Genomic DNA, 5,807 nt, shown 5'->3' with positions numbered 1-5,807 from the left:
CTACCAAATGTAAAATAGATAGCTAGATTCCATATATATATGTGTTAGCATACGGTATTTGTTTTTCTCTTTCTGACTTACTTCACTCTGTATGACAGACCCTAGGTCCATCCACCTCATTACAAGTAGCTCAATTTCGTTTCTTTTTATGGCTGAGTAATATTCCATTGTATATATGTGCCACATCTTCTTTATCCATTCATCCAATGATGGACACTTAGGTTGCTTCCATCTCCTGGCTATTGTAAATAGAGCTGCAATGAACATTTTGGTACATGACTCTTTTTTTTTTTTTTTTTGCGGTACGCGAGCCTCTCACTGCTGTGGCCTCTCCTGTTGCGGAGCACAGGCTCGGGACGCGCAGGCTCAGCGGCCATGGCTCACGGGCCCAGCTGCTCCGCGGCATGTGGGATCTTCCCGGACCGGGGCACGAACCCGTGTCCCCTGCATCGGCAGGCGGACTCTCAACCACTGCGCCACCAGGGAAGCCCTACATGACTCTTTTTGAATTATGGTTTTCTCAGGGTATATGCCCAGTAGTGGGATTGCTGGGTCGTATGGTAGTTCTATTTGTAGTTTTTTAAGGAACCTCCATACTGTTCTCCATAGTGGCTGTATCAATTCACATTCCCACCAGCAGTGCAAGAGTGTTCCCTTTTCTCCACACCCTCTCCAGCATTTATTGTTTCTAGATTTTTTGATGATGGCCATTCTGACCAGTGTGACATGATATCTCATTGTAGTTTTGATTTGCATTTCTCTAATGATCAATGATGTTGAGCATTCTTTCATGTGTTTGCTGGCAGTCTGTATATCTTCTTTGGAGAAATGTCTGTTTAGGTCTTCTGCCCATTTTTAGATTGGGTTGTTTGTTTTTTTGATATTGAGCTGCATGAGCTGCTTGTAAATTTGGGAGATTAATCCTTTGTCAGTTGCTTCATTTGCAAATATTTTCTCCCATTCTGAGGGTTGTCTTTTGGTCTTGTTTATGGTTTCCTTTGCTGTGCAAAAGCTTTGAAGTTTCATTAGGTCCAATTTGTTTATTTTTGTTTTTATTTCCATTTCTCTAGGAGGTGGGTCAAAAAGGATCTTGCTGTGATTTATGTCATAGAGTGTTCTGCCTATGTTTTCCTCTAAGAGTTTGATAGTTTCTGGCCTTACATATATGGAATCTAAGAAAAAAAAAAGGTCATGAAGAACCTAGGGGTAAGATGGGAATAAAGACACAGACCTACTAGAGAATGGACTTGAGGATATGGGGAGGGGGAAGGGTAAGCTGTGACAAAGTGAGAGAGTGGCATGGACATATATACACTACCAAACGTAAAATAGATAGCTAGTGGGAAGCAGCTGCATAGCACAGGGAGATCAGCTCAGTGCTTTGTGACCACCTAGAGGGGTGGGATAGGGAGGGTGGGAGGGAGACACAAGAGGGAGGAGATGGGGGGATATATGTATATGTATAACTGATTCACTTTGTTATAAAGCAGAAACTAACACACCATTGTAAAGCAATTATACTCCAATAAAGATGTAAAAAAAAAAAAAAAAAGAGAGGGTGGGCACAAGTAGGCTGGGAGACCTTGGTTTATTCTAATGTCCTTTCTCTTCAGATTCCTTTGGTGAGAGATGACTGGTTGCCAGGGCCTGTTGTCAGATAGTGACTAGTGCTTGGAGGGAAAAGGGGACCAAAACTGAGAGGGCTGCTACTTTGAATGGGGACCAGGGAAAGCCTCTCTGAGGTGGCATTGAGTAGAGAGCAGAGTGAAGGTGGGGAGGCAGGTTCCTGAGGCAGATGACAAGATATCTCAACAGAGCTGAGGGGTCTGGATGTATTAGGCTGAAATTTAAGACCCCAGCGTCTCCCAGCACACCTCCAACACATACGTATCTTGAAAAAAAGCTCACCTCCAGAAAAAGGCAGCAGTGTGCTGCCAGCATGACCCTTCCAGGGGCATTAAATGACTAGGTCCTCCAGTGCAAGTCCAGACCCACTTTTAATGGTAACATATCTGGGTACTGCAGCCAATCATTTCCTCCAGTTGAAGAAGCTGAAAGAAGAAAAATCAGGCAATCGTGCCCCACAATACAGCTAAGTATTTAATTCGGTTTTAATGTTTACATTATTAACAGCAGCATTACAGAATGATATTTTTACTTTCAAGGGATTTAAATGTGCGATTCGGTGTTTCAATAACTGGGATCATTATAATTTGAAAAACTGAAGCAGCGCTCCCTCCCTCCACTCTCCTCCCCCTGATGGTGCCTGCTTTCTATAAAGAGCTGGTAGGGCTCCATAAAGCCCAGATACCCATCCTAAATGGATCGGGAGGTGCAGCCCCGCTGGAGTTCTTCAAGGAGCCAGGGGAGGCTGCATTCAGTGTGGAATGAGCGACAGTCAGCAGGTGGGTGTTAACATGGTCATCGACTTCCGGAGGGGCTGGCACTGCCAAGCCACATTCCAGGCGACGCCTATTAATGTGCACAGAATGGCACCCGGTGACTGACAAGCCAGTGAGTCCAGACTCAGGCTCCAATCACCCACAGGCATGGGGGGGCGGGGGTGACAAGGTAAAACAAGGCCAGAGATGCCCCCAGTGCCCCTTGGGAAAATACAGAAACACACCATGCGTGCAGTTCACAACGATAATGCTGCGCGGAGGCCTGAAGAGGCATCTGATGGAGGGGTAAGTGCACGGGCTCTGGAGTCAGTCAGCTGGGGTCCAGGTCCAGGCTCTGCCGCTTACCCACCCGGTGACCTCGGCAAGTCCTTGTCCTTTCTGTGCCTCAGTTTCCAGCTCTGTAAAATGGGGATAAAAGTGGTACTTTCCTCTGAGATCCATTGTGAGGACCAAATGAGTCAATAGGAAGGCCTTTAGAACAGTGCCAGGCACACAGCAAACACTCAGTACGTGTCAATTTATCATTATAATTCCCATTTTAAGATGACGAGCTGAGGCTCAGAGTGATTAAATAGCCCACCCAAGTTTGGCTGCTCCAAACGCCTTTGCCTTTGCTGCCCCTCTACCTGGAAGTCGCTTTTGCCCCTCGTGTGACTCAGGTCTCTCTCACACACAAGTGCCTCCAGGCCACCCAGACCCCACCCCCACCCCCATCACTGTGAATGTAGCACCCTGACTTGACCCCTCCCTGGCACTTATCACATATGAAATTATCTTGTTCATTTACTGAAGGACCGAATACGTATAAAGCATTACGATGATTATTGTTATTGTTATGGTATGTTTGCTTGGTTGTCGTCTGTTTCCTCCCACTTAAATGTAAAACCCGTGGGATCAGGGCCCTCACCTGTTTTGTCCACCACATGGAAGGAGCTCAGGGCTGGCTTCGTGGGTGTGTGATCTGAAGGCAACCCCCCGCCCCTCGCCCCCGGGTTAATGCTCTGCTGTTACTGTCTTGAACTTTTTCATAATTTTTTAATAAGGAGCTTCACATTTTCATTTTTCATTGGGCCCCCACAAATTGTATAGATCTGGATGAATGAATGAATGAGCGAGTCCACATTCCAACCCACGTCTATCAGCCTTCACAGCCTCACTACTGAACCATCAAGTCAGACAAGCCTGCAGTGGGGGGAAGAGAGGTGGGCACTGAACCAGGGCGACCACAGGCTGATCCAGAAGATGCTGTGCTGGGGAAAGGAGAGCCTTAGACAGAGGCACTGGTTCGGGTTTCCCCTGCTCCACTTGTTCTTCTCAACCTCTCCTTGTGCTTCCGCTTGTGCCTCAAGTTAGGTGAAAGCCATGTTACTCTTTCTCTTGCTGAAGACAGAGGGACCTCTGTCCCTGCCTCCCAAGACACCTGTTGGCCAGCCAGGTGCTCTTCAAAGCCACAGCTGTGATGGGGCCTCAGGCAGACCGACAAGGCCTTGGGGCACCCAGCACAGCCCTAGGTGCCTGGAGCTTGATACTGATAGTAAATAGATATAACCCTCCTCTTTGGGCCTCGGGACAGCCATCAAAACTATGTGGTTATAAATATGTTACCCAGTCCAAGCTCACTGCACGACAGGCCAATAAATCGAGAGACGAGTTGTTGGGGCATGGAACAGTGACTTTATTCAGAAAGCCCGCAGACTGAGAAGATCATGAAGTAGTGTCCCAAAGAACCACCTTCCCAGAGTTAGAATTCAGGCTTCTTTTATACTAAAATGGGTGTGGTTGGTTGCTGCAAACTTCTTGGTGCCGGAATCCTTTGTTCTTGCAGCAGTCCACATAGGTCCAGTAGTAATGCTTCTGTAAACCTCCAACAAGACAAATGGTATTCTCTGTTCTGCAACTTTTTATCTCTGTATGAATGGAAAGTGTTATACCTTTAAAGGTCAGAGCCTTGAGAATGGGCTATCCTGTATATCTCAGGCTATAGGCAACACTCTTGTAGCAAAAGCAATAGATACAAAGGTTAAAGTAAAAGAAACAGATCCAACATGGACTCAGATTTGTTCTTCCCCATTACAAATACAGCTGTGGTGAGAGTGGAGCAGGTAGGTACTGTTGGGCTGGGAATGCGTTGGGGGTGCCCTTGAGCGCCTTGTTTTCCACTCCCCCTGAACTCACCTCAAGTGGGCATCACACACCCTGGGTCCCCAAAGGTTCTCATTCATAGGTCTTTATCCTTAAGGACTTCAGACAGTTCAGAGCTGTTCTCTGTTAAAACCACCCACTGATTTTTCCTCCTCCCTCTTCCACTCTCCCATTCTGCCCCAGGCCTGGCTCTTGCTATGGAAGGAATGTCCCTCCATTCCCACTTATCCAAATTCTAACCATCCTCAAGGCCCAGCCCAAATGCTATCTCCTTCGGAAGCAATCCGTGTTCTTCCACCTCCTTATCTCCTGAACATCTAGAAGTACTAGTTCTTTCTCCAAACTCCTAGTATTCCCTAACACTTCAATGAAAGCCCTTGTCACTTTTAACTTTGTGTTTTGGTTATGTATTCACTTCCTGACTCAGGGCAGGAGTCTCCTGGACTTGTGAATTAGGCAAGGTGAGAAGGAAGAGGTTTGCGGGAAGCCAAGTGTGTGCACAGGATGGTCCTGGCTAAATTCAGGCAGTAAAGATGCAAAAGGGGGCTGAGACTTTCTTAAGGAAAATCTGGAAGGTGGGGATATCTTTTGAAAAGAAAAATCAGAGCATCCCACATGATATGCAGCTGGAGATGTAGAAGAGAAGGCTTGGTAAGACAAGTTTTTCCAGGCTGAATCAACCCAGATGACGTTGCTCAAGCAGGGAAAAGTAGCTGGCTTGGGGAGGGGGCGCTCAAAAGGATACTGATAGAAGCTGGGGAACGAGGGACAGAGCTGAGTAGCACTAAAGAAGGAATTGTGGCAGATCACCAAATGGTAGCGACAGGTACAGGGACTGTGAGAAAGGGGAGGGGGGCTGCGAACCACGTGTGCATGCTACGTGATTAAGTTCAAACACATCTTCATCGAATAACCACTTGTATTTACATGCAAATGTAGTCGCTTATGCAATTAGCAGAGGTCTCAGAGGAGGGTTTTTTAGTCTGGAGCTTGTGCAGTCACTGAAAAAGAGAAGCAAGCTATCCCCGGTGTACTCCACGACTGACTTGCCCCTGGGAACCGGGCTGGTTCCAGGAGGACGAAGACTGGATCAGCCGGCCCTGCAGAGACAGGGGAGCAGCGGCCCCGCCCGGAAAGCGGCAGGGCGCCGGCCAAGTGGCGCATGCTCACTCCTCCCTCCCACCCCACCTCTTCGGGAAGCCGGCGATGCTTAGTGCGCAAGCTCCACCTGTCCCCGCCGACTCCTCCCTCAGGGGTGGAGAC

Source organism: Leucopleurus acutus (assembly GCF_964270905.1).
Source record: "Leucopleurus acutus genome assembly, chromosome: 10".
NCBI lineage: Eukaryota > Metazoa > Chordata > Mammalia > Artiodactyla > Delphinidae > Leucopleurus > Leucopleurus acutus.
The sequence above is the reverse complement of the archived record's forward strand: the minus strand, read 5'-3'. Positions refer to the sequence as shown.